The 15,637-nt window shown below is 34.0% G+C and overlaps 1 protein-coding gene across 1 annotated transcript in view; it reads right to left on the bottom strand.

Annotated features, from left to right (window-relative positions):
- Window positions 1-15,637, bottom strand: part of LOC141453154 (homeotic protein antennapedia-like) — a 1,160,806-nt gene that overhangs the window by 839,184 nt on the left and 305,985 nt on the right. The gene's annotated exons all lie outside the window — the stretch shown is intronic.

Raw genomic sequence — 15,637 nt, 5'->3', positions numbered from 1 at the left:
GGTTAGTCACTCTCTTCACTTGAGATGAGATCACGAGGCCACTGTCTTTTAAGAAGTCTTGTCGGGTTGTCAGGAAGAGTTCTAGAAGAAAGATTTTGAGCTAGAGGTTGAGATTGCAGGTCGAAGTGGAGTTTTCTGAATCGTGTTTTAGCAACTTGGGTGATAAATAGAATGTTAAAGTCAGTGAGTATAGTCCAGGTTGGAGACATAAAATTGACCGTTGATAGTATTTTAGATTGAAGAGATTGAATCCTTTGGAGATTGGAGCGTTTGGTTGAACCCCACAGCTCTATTCCATAAGCCCAGATGGGTTTCAAAATAGAAGTATATATTAGTCTTTTGTTGTCCAGCGAGAGTTTTGATCTATCGTCTAAGAGTCTTTTAAGTAGTCGATGGCGTCTGTTTAGTTCTGTTCTTTTAAGACTACTTTGGGGATAATATTATTCATTAAATAAATTAGTTTGATAATCTTAATGTAATTCTTTGGAAATAAAAGTAAATATGGTTTTCTATCCATACAGTTTTTTGAAGTAGAATAAAAACTAAAAGAAACGATAACTTACAAGAATAGAATTTATAAGAGTCGGCTCTTTACTCACTACAAAATAACGTTGCTAATTTTATCCGTTGTAGGACGCCTGTTTATTTGTATCCCTGACCAGTTACGTACTTCAATCCATTGTCAGAGGTAGATTATACAGTTTAGTGTACAGATTTCGACTTCAACTATGCTTCCAACTCACACAGTGGAGCCAGTGATTGAGTGTGAGACGAAGACAACAGTTAAAGTCGAATTCCCTCAGAAACACAATACACATGCGTGCCACAACAGATATTAGTGATATTATCCAGTCTTGTACACCTAACCACAGTTTCCCTCTTTTGAGGGGGGCCACAGAGGACCTCAAAGCTGATGTTTCTGGTACATATTCAAAATCGATAATTTGTCTCGATAGTGTAATGTTTCTTCCAACTAATAAGTGGGAGTAATGAGATCTACGCTCAATTTGCCCTGACCCTTTGGGCATATTGAGCATGGTTCAAAGCAGAACCCTGTGCTTGAATTGGTGCTTATAATCAACGTTTCCTGGACACTTGAGGCTTCTTCAGCTGATGTTGGTGAACAACAAAAAATTATTTAACTTGAGCAAAGGAGGGAATTTTATTTTCGTTCATAAATGTGTATACATTTATACAAATAAAACTATTTCGAATAATATATATATATATATATAAAATGAATTTAATTGAGGCAATTGCAGAGATCCAGCTGATGCAAGATGAAGAAGTTGGCGGGTGCTAAGTGGGGGGAGGCAGGAGTAAAAGAGAGGGAATTACTGGAGGTGGAGAAGACCGAGTGAACAAGAGATATATGTTCTAATTGGCCGACCACACAAGAAGACGCATGCGCTGCCCGCCGCCCACTACTACCGGCCGGCGGCCCAACACAAGAAGTATACTTTACGATCCAGGACAGACCATGCCAGGAGCCCGAATATTGGAGTTTATATTTCTAGTCTAGATGGCGTTATTGTCACAGACCATTGTCCCTGTACCAAGAGATACGTACTAAGACTCGCAGGAGAGGGGAAAGGCCTGCTTTTTTTTACACTGTCTGTAGCTCTCCAGGAAAGCAAGTACAAAGGGGGAGTTATTATTTGTTGGCGCTGGAGAAAATGAATCTTTGGTTTGTGTTAAGAAGGAAAGAGGATAATCCTTTTTAGTAATCCATATATAATCCTGTTTTTATTCCATTTTCCATTCTCCTTTAAACAAAGATTTCTAGATACAAGTGTTTTTCTAGCAAAAAATCTTTCGTCCTAAAATAATTCAGAGCCCAACCCTATGGCTACCACCAAAGGTTTTGAGTGGAAATAGCAAAGGAGGCTGCCCTAATATAAATCAGCAATTAGTGGGGAAAATAACAAATTACACTATTCAAAAAGTAAACGCACATCACAGGTGCATTTTAAAAAAAAAAAAGAACTTTTTCATAATTACTGAGGTGTTGACGTCTTAATATCTCAGTTTACAGAAAAAGACAATTATTCAGTGACCAAATTAACCTCTACCAAGTACATAACAGGCAGTAAACTCAAATACACAGTTCAAAGAACAAATAGACCTCGTGCGAAATCATTTAAACAAAATACATACTTTTTAAAAGACCTATGCCTTTAGAAATTTAAGATTCAGGATAAAAATCTTAATTTAAATGCAGTTTAATGTAAATGTTTCCTTTAAAACATTTTATATCAGGACAGAATATACTGGCGTAAAATTGATTCGATTGAAGCTTAAATAGTTGAGCCTAATTTTTGCTAAGAAAACTTTATTTTAGATTATTCAAATATATAATTAAAATTGCTGAATTGATTTTCTAAAGTTTTTTGTTGTTTTATTTTTTTAAATTTTAGAAATCTAAAAAATAAATCTGTTTTTAAAACTCAAACGGATGGCTCTCACAGTAATTTACCAAAACATTTTCCAAAATCAAATCTCATTCTCCACAAGTACACATCCCACATCAGCTTCATACAAGTTACAAACACATTTACATAAAATAGAATCCTGGGCAAAGAAGTGGCGGATTAAAATGAACCCACAGAAATGCCAGCATGCCACGTTTACTCTCCGGCGGAGCTTCTGTCCACCTGTCCTCTTCAATAGCAATCCTCTTCCTTGTACTGATCTGGTGCGCTACCTTGGGCTCTACATAGACAAAAGACTCACGTGGAACCCACACACTAGACTTAAAAGACAAGCAATGACAAAATGTGCGCAACTGCTTTACAGACTACTTGGACGACGCTCCAAATTGCCCGTAGAAATCAAACGCCTAATATACAACACTATTCTCAAGCCTACGGGGACTTACGGACTAGAGCTGTGGGGTTCAGCCAAACCTACAAACATACGGACAGTACAAAACATTTCAGTCAAAACTCTTTCGTCAGATAGCTGACGTTCCTTTCTACGGTGACTAACCTCACTCTTCACAACGATCTCAACATTCCCTTCATAGACCAACTCGCCAAGACTAAATACCAAAAATTCCATACTACTCTCTCGACTAGCTCTAATCATAGAGCTATATCATATCATAGATAAATTAGATTCGTTAATTTTGGCCCTTACTAAAGAAATTTGTTCCCGAGAAAATAAAAACAATTATTAGAAATATTATTCCGGAATTCTTTTAAATTAAAATGCTGTAATGAGTCTAGGGCGGATGTTTGATATATTTTAGCTCGTAATTAGGTATGAGTGAGATTTAATTAAGTTTAATGAACTAATGGGCGTGCTCAGGTTACAAATTTCTTGGATAATTGGAGAGATATAGAAAAGAAACGAAATTGAAGTGAAAACAGAGTGACGATGAGAATGTTATCCAAGTTTACGCCATCAGCATCGTGCCAAACACGACACTATCAACTCTCTTACCCTCAGTCAATTAGATTCGATGGGTAAAGGGATGAGAAGACTGGGGGAACAGATAAAGGAAGCCGTAATGGAGGCGCAGAGAGAAAAGGAGAGGCTATCTCAGGCGAGTGGCTTCAAATGGCAGGATGGCCAAGCTTACGATGCGCCAAAAAAATAAATATATAACTGTAGTAAATGGACAATTATAAGGGCTAGATAAACTAGTATTGATACACAGAGGATAAGAAATTTGCTGATTTGCGACTTGTTCTTGGTGGCTTGCCCTCTGAAGAATACCCTTAAGATTGGTTGGCCAGTTTTGTACTCTGACCACAATTATAGAGCATAAAACTCTGTCTGATCCTGAGAACTTTGCCTGATTGACAACAGGGTTCTGCAAAATGTGCCATAGATCTCAGAAGTCGTCGCTCATTAATAAAAAAATAAAGCTCAAAAACAAATACAAAATAAATGTTAACGAATATAAAAAGTGAAGACAATAGAGCAAAGAGATCCAAGTATAAGTTCTAGCCAAAACAAGTTAGCCTCGAAAGTAATAAATATGTATTATTGAAGTGATGAAGAAAGTTGAGAATACTTAATTATTCAAAAATATTAACATAATAATGAACTGGCATAAATAAATTAGCTGGTTTCTCGCCTTGCTGCCTGGTATTTTCGTACTTTGTAAATTAGAGCCTACATTTAATGAGAATAATTAAATTCATCGGCGAATCAGTGAGCGAAAAGAACAACGCATTAACAATAAGTGATTAACACTCAAAAAAACAATGTTGGGCCTAATATATAACTAAATTGTTTACAGATTGTTCTAGGCACATTGAGGAAATACATAATATTATAAGAAAATAATATACATTACAAATGTTCTAACAACGGGTATAGTAAACATTAAAAAAGGAAAAGATGGAGTTACGAGCAAGGTTTCTAATGAACAGACAGCCGAGTGTGCTCTAAATAACAGATAGAGGCAATTAACATTTTCTAATTATGTCCGGTTTAGACTAATATGGATGCAGAGAACATATATATATGTATATATCTCCTGCATTGGTAGCGAGCATTCTCGTATGTTTGTTAGCTTTCAACTAGCAATAAATAAACCACATTTTAACCTTATCATTTATAAACATTACACTGATGGTAATAATTGCAAACAATGTCTACCATAAATTTATACACTTTTCTCCATAGAAATAATTAGTATTAGTGGCTAAATTTGGCTTTAATTTCTAATTAAAGTTGTAACTTTTTGCCATTAATCGATGACAAAAAAATTAAAATGAAAAGATGATAAGACTATCGATTTTTTGAATCGATTAACCAGCAATTTAGAATAATAATACTCCTAATAAAATCAATTTTCCCGGAAAATTGTAAACATTCATATAAAAAATGCATGAAGTTCACACAATTAAAAATAAATTGGTAAAATCTATTTCGCAGAACAATAAAACAAACTATAAAGCATTCTGCTACAAAAAGTACCTGGAATAAGCTCAAGTTTAGTTAATTTCTGGTAGTGCTGCACGAGAAACGAGACAAATCTCGGTCTCGTGCAGCACTAATTTCTGGCAGGCAGTTTGCTGCAGAAGAAATGTTTCCATGTTGACTTTTCACTTCTTCTTCAAATTTGATGAGGAAATTATGTGTTAACAGCTGATTCCTAAATTCTCAATGAATGGATCAAATAGAATTGGCTCTGAATAAACTATACAAACTTAAATCTCCAAATTTTAATTAAAATCATCAAATTAAACAAAAACTATATATAATTATGACCAATTATTAACTAATAATGTAATATTGAAAATTTGGATCTCAGTTCTGGATAATAATACAGATTTTATTCGACGCCGCTCGTATATTCTTTTTGTATCCCTGACGTTTTCGGATTTATCTCCATCATTAGAGGTTGGGTGTAAAGAATTGAAGGCTATACTTCCATCTCGCACTACACTTGCTCACAAATAAAAATACATGCGCTATTGATGAATAAAATCAGCTACAATACACTACATTAATTTGAATGAGCCCATTTCTTACAAAAAGTGAATCATTCCTATATAATATCTAATAACTTCCAGAATAGTTTCAAAAGAATTCCATGTACGGTATAGACATTCGTGCCAATTCCTTTCTCTAAACTAGCCAGAAAGTTTACCATATCAAGGTACCACGTTGTGTCGTCTCCAACTTACGTCTTATATGCCAAATATAAACTCAGATAAAAAAAATATACCTAATCATCGATTCACTTAGTGTATTTCGCTAGATTTATAATTTTATGATGCATATATGGTTTATCAATGAAAAGTATTAATTGGCAGTAACCGGAAGACTAATAGTATTAGTTTACGTTTTTAGGTATTAACTTTTTTTCTCATATTTACTGATGCTTCTGATGAAGGACACGTAGAGATAAATGGGCTGACGGTAATATACTTTTTACTAACTTTTGTAATAAATGTTTGATCAAAATGCCGATGAAATGAGCAAAAATAAAATAAAAAACTGAAATTCCCCAGAATATCAGCCACCAATAAAAGATGTAAGATGATAATTAAAACTTTTTGTTGGACAAGAGAAATTCAATTGAAAGTAATTTTTACAGGACAGATCCTTTATTTATGTAACAAAATAATTAAAAACTGCAGCCTATTAAAAATAGCAAACTGAAGAAATAACTAAGCAATAAGTAAAATTTTATCCTAGCAAGTAATTGTTGGCCTACATAGTGGAAGTTTTGGTTGTTTAGTTCAACACTATAAGTAGTTGATTACGATTCTGTATCAAATGACAAAACTAATTCCTACGAGGATTCAAACTATAGAAACTGTTTCCTCTCCGCTTATTAAACAGTGAATACTCGACTGGGTTTCATTAATACTCTACCAAAGGTTTCCTAACCCCCGCGACCTCTCTGAAAACCTAGTTGGAATATACTGAAATGACTTTCGACTCTCTGAAACATAGTGGAGCTTTGGTAAGGGTCAGAAGAGAATGGAGAAGGGTTTGGCAAAACAGTTTTGGGCTCTACACAACTTAACTTGGCTTATCCAGTTTAAGTCTATGCTCCCTTGTATATAGTGCATTGTACAACCAACTCAAAGCACGCCATCTCACAAACTAAGTTAAGTCTTGGATCAAGTGAAAGGCCCCCAGTAGCTGCTGGTTAGTAAGTAGATTTGAGTCTGCCAGTATTAAAGATCTTCAACTAGAACTCGGGCTGGAAGTGAAGTGGGGAGCTTTAGAAGTAGTGTTGCACTGGAATACATAATATATTTTATATGTATTTTCAGAACTTTCTTCATTATATCGAAGGGGCGGTTTAAAAAAAGCTGTTAATAGACTTCATACCTCCATTCATTTATCTGAAACCAAAGACAGTTTCTCCGCAAAGTCAGCTAGAAACTTTCTTTCGATAAAGATTAACTAAAATGAGGATTTAAAGCTTCAATTGAGGGTAACAATCTCGCTGAGTAGCCATCAAGTTAACCCTGAAAGTAGCATGATTTCATAACGACAGGCATTAACTTAACAAAAATGCTGTGTACTACACCAGTGCCACATAGAGTAGACAAGAATACTCAGTGGAGATACAAACATGCGATTATAAAGTCAACACTCAGCTGCGATGATGTGCCCGGCTTTGTATAATAGAGATAGTGGTAAGCCCTCTATAGTTAGGTAATAAACTACGACAATGGCAGACATTTTGTACCACAATTCATCTGTTAGTTGTCAATATTGGAAAAGCGTATATCTTAAAAGCAATATTCTAACGTACTATGTGATTGAAACAGATCGCAACTACTGTCAAATATATATTATGTACTAAAATTTGTATTCACCAACTATAAATTATTTGTATTGAACTACAGGAAATTTACTATTTCCTAACTTGTAACATATGAATAGATTCAAAGAAAATTAAGTTATTTGTGTAGATGTCAGGTATGAATGTAACAATTAAATGTGCTCCTTGCAATCAATTGGAGCACATAAACTCTATCTAATTCGAACAAATATTCAATTGTTGTTCCCAAAAACTTGTATTTCAAAATTCTTGTTGGTTTTCTTGATGTACATGTCTATAGACCAAATTTCGATTAGTGGTTTCCCAAATTAAAAAGAAATGATTGCGAACATTTACAGGCTTTGCAATTACTGCTATTAACCAAGTTCTGGGGTAGAAATTTTACTTCAATTATCTTCGAATTTTACTCAATATTATACAAGTTCATTTTACCATTACTGTAACTTTTTTTTTTTACTTTATTTATTTTCACAATTGCAGTATATTTCTGCAATAAGTTGAAGCTGATACAATATGATACATAGTATAAATACATGAATAGTATGAGGGTAGAATTCATCCATTGGTGAAACTCCCAAAGAGGAACAGTTCAACTATTGTGCACTGGCATTTACTTTATAGATAAGATCGCATGGCCATCTGCGCTTCAGCCGTCTTGGAGGATTTCCTGATAATGCAGTAAGTTGGGATACTAGTGGATTAGGATGTGAGGTGATTGATGTGTGGAATTTAATATAACGGGATCTAGCTTCAGAAACATAAGGAACAAGGAAATCTCGGTGCAAGGTAGAGTTAGAGACATAGTAAGGAGCATTAGCGATTCTACGGAGTGTTTTTGACTGGAAGGATTGGATTCTACAGATATTGGGAAGCTTTGGCAGAGCCCCAAAGTTCTATTCCGTAAGCCCAAAAAACTGTAACTAAGAAAGAAGACTGTAGGTCCAGCTACCACAGAACCAATTTAAAGCCATATTTTCTGGATATTTTAAATAAAAGTGATAGGCCTACTTGTTTTCAAAGAAAATCGCTAAAAAGGAGGGGAAAAATAGGTTATTCAAGTCCACAAATATGATGTTGACTGTTATTTTACTTGTGATAGAACCATTCGTATATTTCTTTTACTTTAAAGCACTTGTTTTTTGAGAGCTGATACAATTATTAAAGAACATGAAACTAAATTTTAAATATGAGTTGACAGAGATTGATTCCACTGGATACAAGAAGTTTGATTCTCGCCTTTGCGCACATTGGGTTCTCTCTCACTGACGAGTTTACATCTATGACTTTCCGTCAGTCGCGATTTAATCGATGGTGCAGTCCATTAATTGACTCATTGGAGAGCCACCGATGGATGATAACTCCTCTCACGTCACATCCGGTCATCTGCTTTACTTGTTGCAGCAGCAATTGCATTTTTAGTTGTAAATTTTCATAATATTTTTTGAGAAAAAGATCGATCCAATCATAAAATAATTAACTATTACCTAAATAATTTCAAAATAAACTCCAGTAATTTCAACAAATATTTGACACAGAACACAAACAGTTTGAAATAAAATTCTCCATACTAGTGCGATTAGCAAGATGGCGTCATTAGATGCTGGAGGCGTGCCGCTTTGGACTCCCTGCTGTTTCAGCGATCCTAAAACTTTCTATCTTTGTTTTTTGTTCTTATCTTATTAAAATTAATTTAACCAGATTTGTAGAAATTAATTATATATTTTATACGCCCACATGATTATTTAGTAATTAATATATATTGCATGTTGGTCGTATAGAATTGATGGTAGTGTATTGTAGTGAAGTATGACTGGGGCATTTGTTTCTCGCAGTGATTTATACTATTTGCTTTGCATTTATGTAACCAGTTTCGTTCTATTTATCTGTCTTATTTACTTTATTTTTATAACCCACTCTTCTGATAATCTTGTTTTGTCTTGCCCCACCAGCTTTGTCCTCCTATGCAAGATTTATATAACTTCAAGTAATATTGCATTCTACAGCCGAGCCAAGGTTAAAAAACCAAAAAATAAATAAATAAATGCGTATGCAAATAGCACTTTATTATCATTATTGGGCCATTTATTAGGTAAATAAATTCTACGCGACATGGAGGGACGGACATGGCTTGTAATTACCTTCCCAGGATGGACGCCTGCTGCTCCACATCTTCGATATTCATTTTTTTCCCCCCTTTAATCTATAATTCTTGTCATCTATTTTCTAATACTATATGCAAGAACAAAGTCTATTCTTTGTTGTTTTACGTTTGCATCTGTCATGACCAACAGTGACCAGTAAATGGAATTGTTGCAACCAAATTATAGAAAATTAACTTTCAAAGGGTAGATTTTTATTTGATTTTACCTAAATCAGGTGGCCAATTTGAGATTGACTTAGGTTAGACAAAATCATTTTTTCATAAAGAAAACAATCAGTTTTTTATCTATGTTAATTGTTGACTCTTTAAAGTGGCTTTGAAACTATTTGAGCCGTTCACTGCAAAAAATAGATTAACTCCAATTCTTAAAATACGATCTTAAATTTAAAGTATCTTAAATTTAAGTATCAAAGCACTTGGTTCAGTCATAGCTTTTTATATTTATAATAAATTTCCCAAATAATAAATATTTAATATCATTTGACGACAACATTTTCTGGCCATTAAATAATAAATAATTTATTTCAGAAGTCATTTTGATTAACTCAGTGCTTTAATGAAAATCGTTGCGATAATTTAACTCAAATTCAGTAACAGGAGTTAAATTTTAACGGTAAATTTATTTGAATTTATATTATAAACAGGATTTTAAAAAAACAATCTACATTATTTCGTCGCATATCGCCATTTTTTGTTTTATGGAGTTAATGGATTTGTTAGTGCTGCACGAGACCGAGACAAGGCGAGACTTTATGCAGTCTCGATCTCGGTCTCGGTCTCGGTCTCGTCGAGATATCTCGGTCTCGGTTTTTTGAATTTTTGTTTAAGTATTAAAAGCGGTTTGCTATTAATAATCTTTTCAAAAAATGTTATTATTTTCTAATAATTATTTTAATTTATATATTGGTAATGAAAATGTGTGTAAAAGAAGACAACTACTTACACTTCAATGCATCATATATTACTATTACTGTTATATATCTTTATATAATTTCAAAAAGATGTTAAACGGTACCGAGACCGAGATTTGTCTCGTTTCTCGTGCAGCACTAGGATTTGTACTGTGAACGGCTCATATGTCAAAGAATTAATGCATGCCAAACTGCATTTAAACCAACTTTTAGCTTTTAAATGCTCATTAAAAGATAGATTTCAACCTAATGTAAACCCTCAAATACTGTAGTATTGTTTTACTACCGCAACTTTGGTCACTATAAAGCAGTTTAACCAAATTTGAACAGAAAACTATCAATAGGTTCTTACGAACAGTTGTCTTGGGTATAATAATATTTCATTGGGTTACTAACATTGTAATAGATTGCAAAATTCATGTCATTGGCCTATATAAAGGTAAGAGTTAAATGTGTGTTTGTAAATAGTTTAAAAGTTCTGTTAGGTGGGTTTTTACAGGAGTTACACCAGTTTTCACCTCCTCCACGTTGGCTACCAGTTTAGGTAAGTTGAAACGTGCCCCAATGTCACGACTAAAGTAAGCAGTTTTAACTATCTCCAGCAAGTGAACTGTACAAATGTCAATACAGAATTTATTTCGTACTTTTATTTGAACTGTTTATTTTTATTTTTTGCCCAGCTAATGTTATTCTATTTTGAATGCTTTCAAATTAGTTGAATTATTTGTTTATCTTTTAAAATAAATTCAAAAAAATCAGAATTTAATCGCTGTTATAAGAATATTCATATCGATGATGCTTACATTAAAGTAGTCAATTGACTAAGATTCATTAAATTGAAATACATTAGAAAAAGTTAATTTGATTTCATTGAGACCACATTAAACACAGTAAAAGAAATCTATCTCCCTTTGTAAATCGTGTGCCCTACAGGCTTGTTTTTTACCGTCCTATGATTCATCCTACTTTTAACCCATTAAAAATTACCCATAGAGCAATTATCTGATAAAATAAAATGATAGCACAAACTTTGTTTCATAATATTTTTTTTTTTTTGCATTTTTATTATTGTTTAATTGAACCTTATTGTACTGAAATAATAATATTAAGATTTCAGATTTGCTATATTTGGGAACGACTAAGGCTGGAATCATAGTGGAGCGGCAAGCAAGCGGCGAAAACAAACACAAATTAACATATGGGACCGCGCATAGTGGAGAGCAAAGCGAAGATAGAGCAACGCTACCAAGAGAGAGTAGAGCAACGCGATGCGACATGTTTGATTTATTCGCTCACATCGCGCTCAATTTTCTAGGTTATTGCTGCATTTATTGGTGTCGTTTTTTTTTTAAAGAAACCTCTTTGGGACCAAAAGGATCTTCGAAGAAGATAAGAGATGGGACAGGATTAATGGGGTTAGCATTGAAATTCGTCCTTTTCTTGATGCCTTCAACACTGGTTAGTATGTTATCAAATGATGAAATAGAGATTCGAAAATACGCATGAAACTTGCTAGGATGCTCCCGAAGTTGTTGGTACAAGTGATGGAATTCACCATGTTTATGTCTTGTCCTGTTTATATCATGAACACTGCAGCTCCTGCTTCTAAGCTGCTATAAATACCAAATTTTCAAGAAAGAATTTTTGTATAGAAATAATTCCTCTATCAGGTCTCGTCGAAAGGAGAACGCGACTGAACTCATCACTATGTGCATGCGACTCTTTGCTCGTTGCTTGTCGGTCTCTTTGATCTGAAGCAACTATCATCGCCGCTTTGCTCGCCGCTCCACTATGTTTTCTGCCTAAGATCAGACTAGATACATTTTAAACTGGAGTTCTCCTTTCTTTAGTTCACACTACGAATTTATTTGGCCGAAAACTCCTTTACTAGGCGCCAAAATTATTTATTTATTTTTTCAATATTCGCAATGAATTACGATGTAATTAAAGTTATGGAAACTGAACTCTAAAATAAATTACTTAACAGTGAAATTACAAACCAGTATAACAGTGTACACGAGGTTATGAACAATAGAATTGCTTTATAGATTTTCGCGATCAGATCATAAATTTGAAAATGTCGATTACCCAGCCAATTACCGCTATCTGGCTTAATTTGGCGGTAAAGTCCCCCCCCCACCTTCCGTTCATTAGACTGGATGAGTATGTGTGAATTTGTCACACACATGTGTGTGTATGTTCGTATTGGTGTTATATTAATGGAGGATGTTTCTGCACAAAAGGGAACTGTAGCCAGGGAGAGAAACATTAAAAAGAGAGCGATTATATTTATGTGCTAGAGAAAGAGGTATATAGGAATTTGTGCAAGAATGAAAGAGATGATGGGAGAATCGCCATGTCTACCTACCTGGATGCTGTTGGGTGCTTGTGGGGTGCAGAGGAATGGATGAAGAGAGAGAGGAGATATATACTGATATATGGACATTATAAGCCATATTAACTCTCTGCAGCAGTAATTGCAAGAATGAAATCGCATATATTACATATCGAAATAAATCGATGATTACTTTAATTCACTATATTCGCTTCGCTTTCGCTTAGCTCGTAACTTTTGTTATTTAATGTTACTCAAATTCTGTGACATCACTTCTCTGTCGTCTATCCAAACGTCCTCCTTCAATATCCTTAATTCTTACTTGCTTTTCACAGTTGTTTTAATTTTCCATTCTTACTTGTAAAAATTAAGAAAGCAGTTTTTACTGGTAGCTGTTCAGTCAATATTATCACCACACCGTGATAATGCCCTTTATGGGAACTTAATGACATAGTTCCCTGCCTATCGCCGCGAGTATTTTATGGCTTCATTCCTTTTCCAAGTCATTCAATCTCAAAGGCCATCAAATCCTCGATCCATTCTCGCAATACTAGATCTCGTTCCTCCGATTCCCTCTCACCGTACTTCATCCTTTGACAAATCCTTCCTAATACGTGCTAGTACCTCTCTCTGGAACTCCTTACCTTCATCTGCCCGCCATGCTCCTACCCTTTCCATCTTTAAATCCCTTCTGTTCAATTATCTCCTTTCTAACCAGCTTACTCCGAAACTATAATTGTATTTTTTGATTTTATTAATTTTTTTGTTTTCATTTTTGTAAATACTTATTTTTATTTATAAATATTTATAAGTTAGGCCAAACCAATAGGGCCTCCAACTGCACATGTATTTATTCTTAGGGGACAATAGTCCCAGGATAATAAATTTCTTTTCTTCTTCTTCTATTTTGGGTTTTTAAAAATTATTTAACAGCTTTATTGATTTATTTTTTTAACTCTGCAACATCTTATCTATGCTCATTGGCGCCTAGAGCCTTCCCAGTGTAAGAGTGGGCTCCGTTATAATACTGTCAATCATTGGACGATGAGCTGTAAGTTGCAGCCTGTACTCCACTGAAGGAATACCTTCCCTCTTCGTCTGTTTGTAATGGAAATAACTTATACATTTTATTATTTTAGATGGATCTTACAGCATATTAAAATCAAAAAGTGCTGTGCAAATTTCGCGAATCAAGAATACCAACTGATGGAATTTGCGATATATTGGCATAAGCCTTTTGTCTGCAATTCTCTGGTCAAATCACCATTTTTATTAAAACTGTCCGGCAGGACGTCGAAAAACACCGAACTTTGACTATTTTTTTCTTTTTTTTTCTATAAAAGATAAAAATCCCTAATTTTCTTTAAAATATAGGACAAACCCTCCTTTATAACTGTAATTTATTGCAACATCCCAGATCTAAAAGAGAAAAAAGTTGCTAAAAATGAGGAAAAACGGCATTTTCAGAAAATGTTCTTGTTCTTCTTGTTGTTACCTCTTTTTTTTTTGTAAACAACAATGCATTAATTTTATAAAAAACCCTCAATGTAACCACATTGTTGAATACAAATCACATTGTAATTTTATTCACTTTTATTTACATTTTTATTTTATTACCGCAATTGTTAGCCAACTAAACATTTAGTTATAATTCTAAATTGGAGGAACATTCGTAAATTTAAGTCTTAAGAATTACAAAAGTGCTCACATTTAATTATTGATATTTATATTTGTTTAAATATCTTAAAAAGTTATAAATCAATAAATAAGTTACTAAGTGAATTGTACACTTTCTCTACTAGTTTAAATTTCTATAATCTATATATATAAAAATGAATGTGTGTCTGTTTGTTTGTTTGTACTCGATAGATTCAAAAACCATACATCCAATCGCCGTGAAAATTTGGGAAATTATTAGGTATATCCCCGGGAAGGTTTTTGGATTTTTTTTTTAAATCAGAGTTGGGGTTCTAGGTGCTCCCGAACAAATATCCCAAAAATATCAAAATAACATTTAATTAGTAATATTTGTTAAAAGTGAAACCATGAAAACCATGAAAAACAGTTTTTGTAATTATTAATACGAGAATAAATTATACCGAAGATGGTGGAAAATCCATTAAACTAAAAGTACTCAACAATACTATTGACGTTGATAATCGTTGGGTAGTACCATATTCTCCATTACTACTAAAAACGTATAACGCACACATAAATGTTGGGTACTGCAATTCAGTGAAAGCTAGAAAATATATTTGCAAATATGTGAACAAAGGAAGCGATATGGCAGTGTTTGGAGTGGAAAATACAACTGCATCTAACGATGTAGTCACTCAATATCAACTGGGACGCTTCATAAGTAGCAATGAGGCTGTATGGCGTATTACCTGTATATCATTTTCCATTCATGAACGATATTCAACGGTTGTTCATTTAGCTGTACATCTTGAAAATGGACAGCGTGTGTATTTTACATCAGAAAATGTACGTGCAAGAGCAATGTCACCACCGCCAACAACATTAACTGAATTTTTCACATTATGTAGAAATGATACCTTTGCAAGGACACTACTGTACTCTGAAGTAGGGGTAATTTTATTGTTAATTTTCATTTCGATGTATTGTATACATTTGGTCATTAATAAATTATGTTTGAGGTATCAAAACTGCCTTTTTGTTCAAACACAGCAACGTGTGAACGGGTACAGCTAGTTATAAATATTTATTCAAATGAAAATAAGAATTTCTCAACATCTAGACATAATCAAACTAGCTTAAAATGGCCACACCGAGCTAATTAAGTCAAGAAGTGTAAATACCCTTATGTGGGTTTGGTGTGTGAGTATTGATTGATGATTTGGAGAAGCCAGCAATGTCGGTTTGAAGCTGCCTCCAGCCATTCCAGGGGAGATTACACGGCCTCATAAATAACACTAAGTGTTAAGCCGACAAGCTACCACCAAAAC

Source organism: Rhodnius prolixus, unplaced genomic scaffold, assembly GCF_049639745.1.
Source record: "Rhodnius prolixus isolate KJV_2025 unplaced genomic scaffold, Rpr scaffold_3, whole genome shotgun sequence".
Taxonomy (NCBI): domain Eukaryota; kingdom Metazoa; phylum Arthropoda; class Insecta; order Hemiptera; family Reduviidae; genus Rhodnius; species Rhodnius prolixus.
The sequence above is the reverse complement of the archived record's forward strand: the minus strand, read 5'-3'. Positions and strand labels throughout refer to the sequence as shown.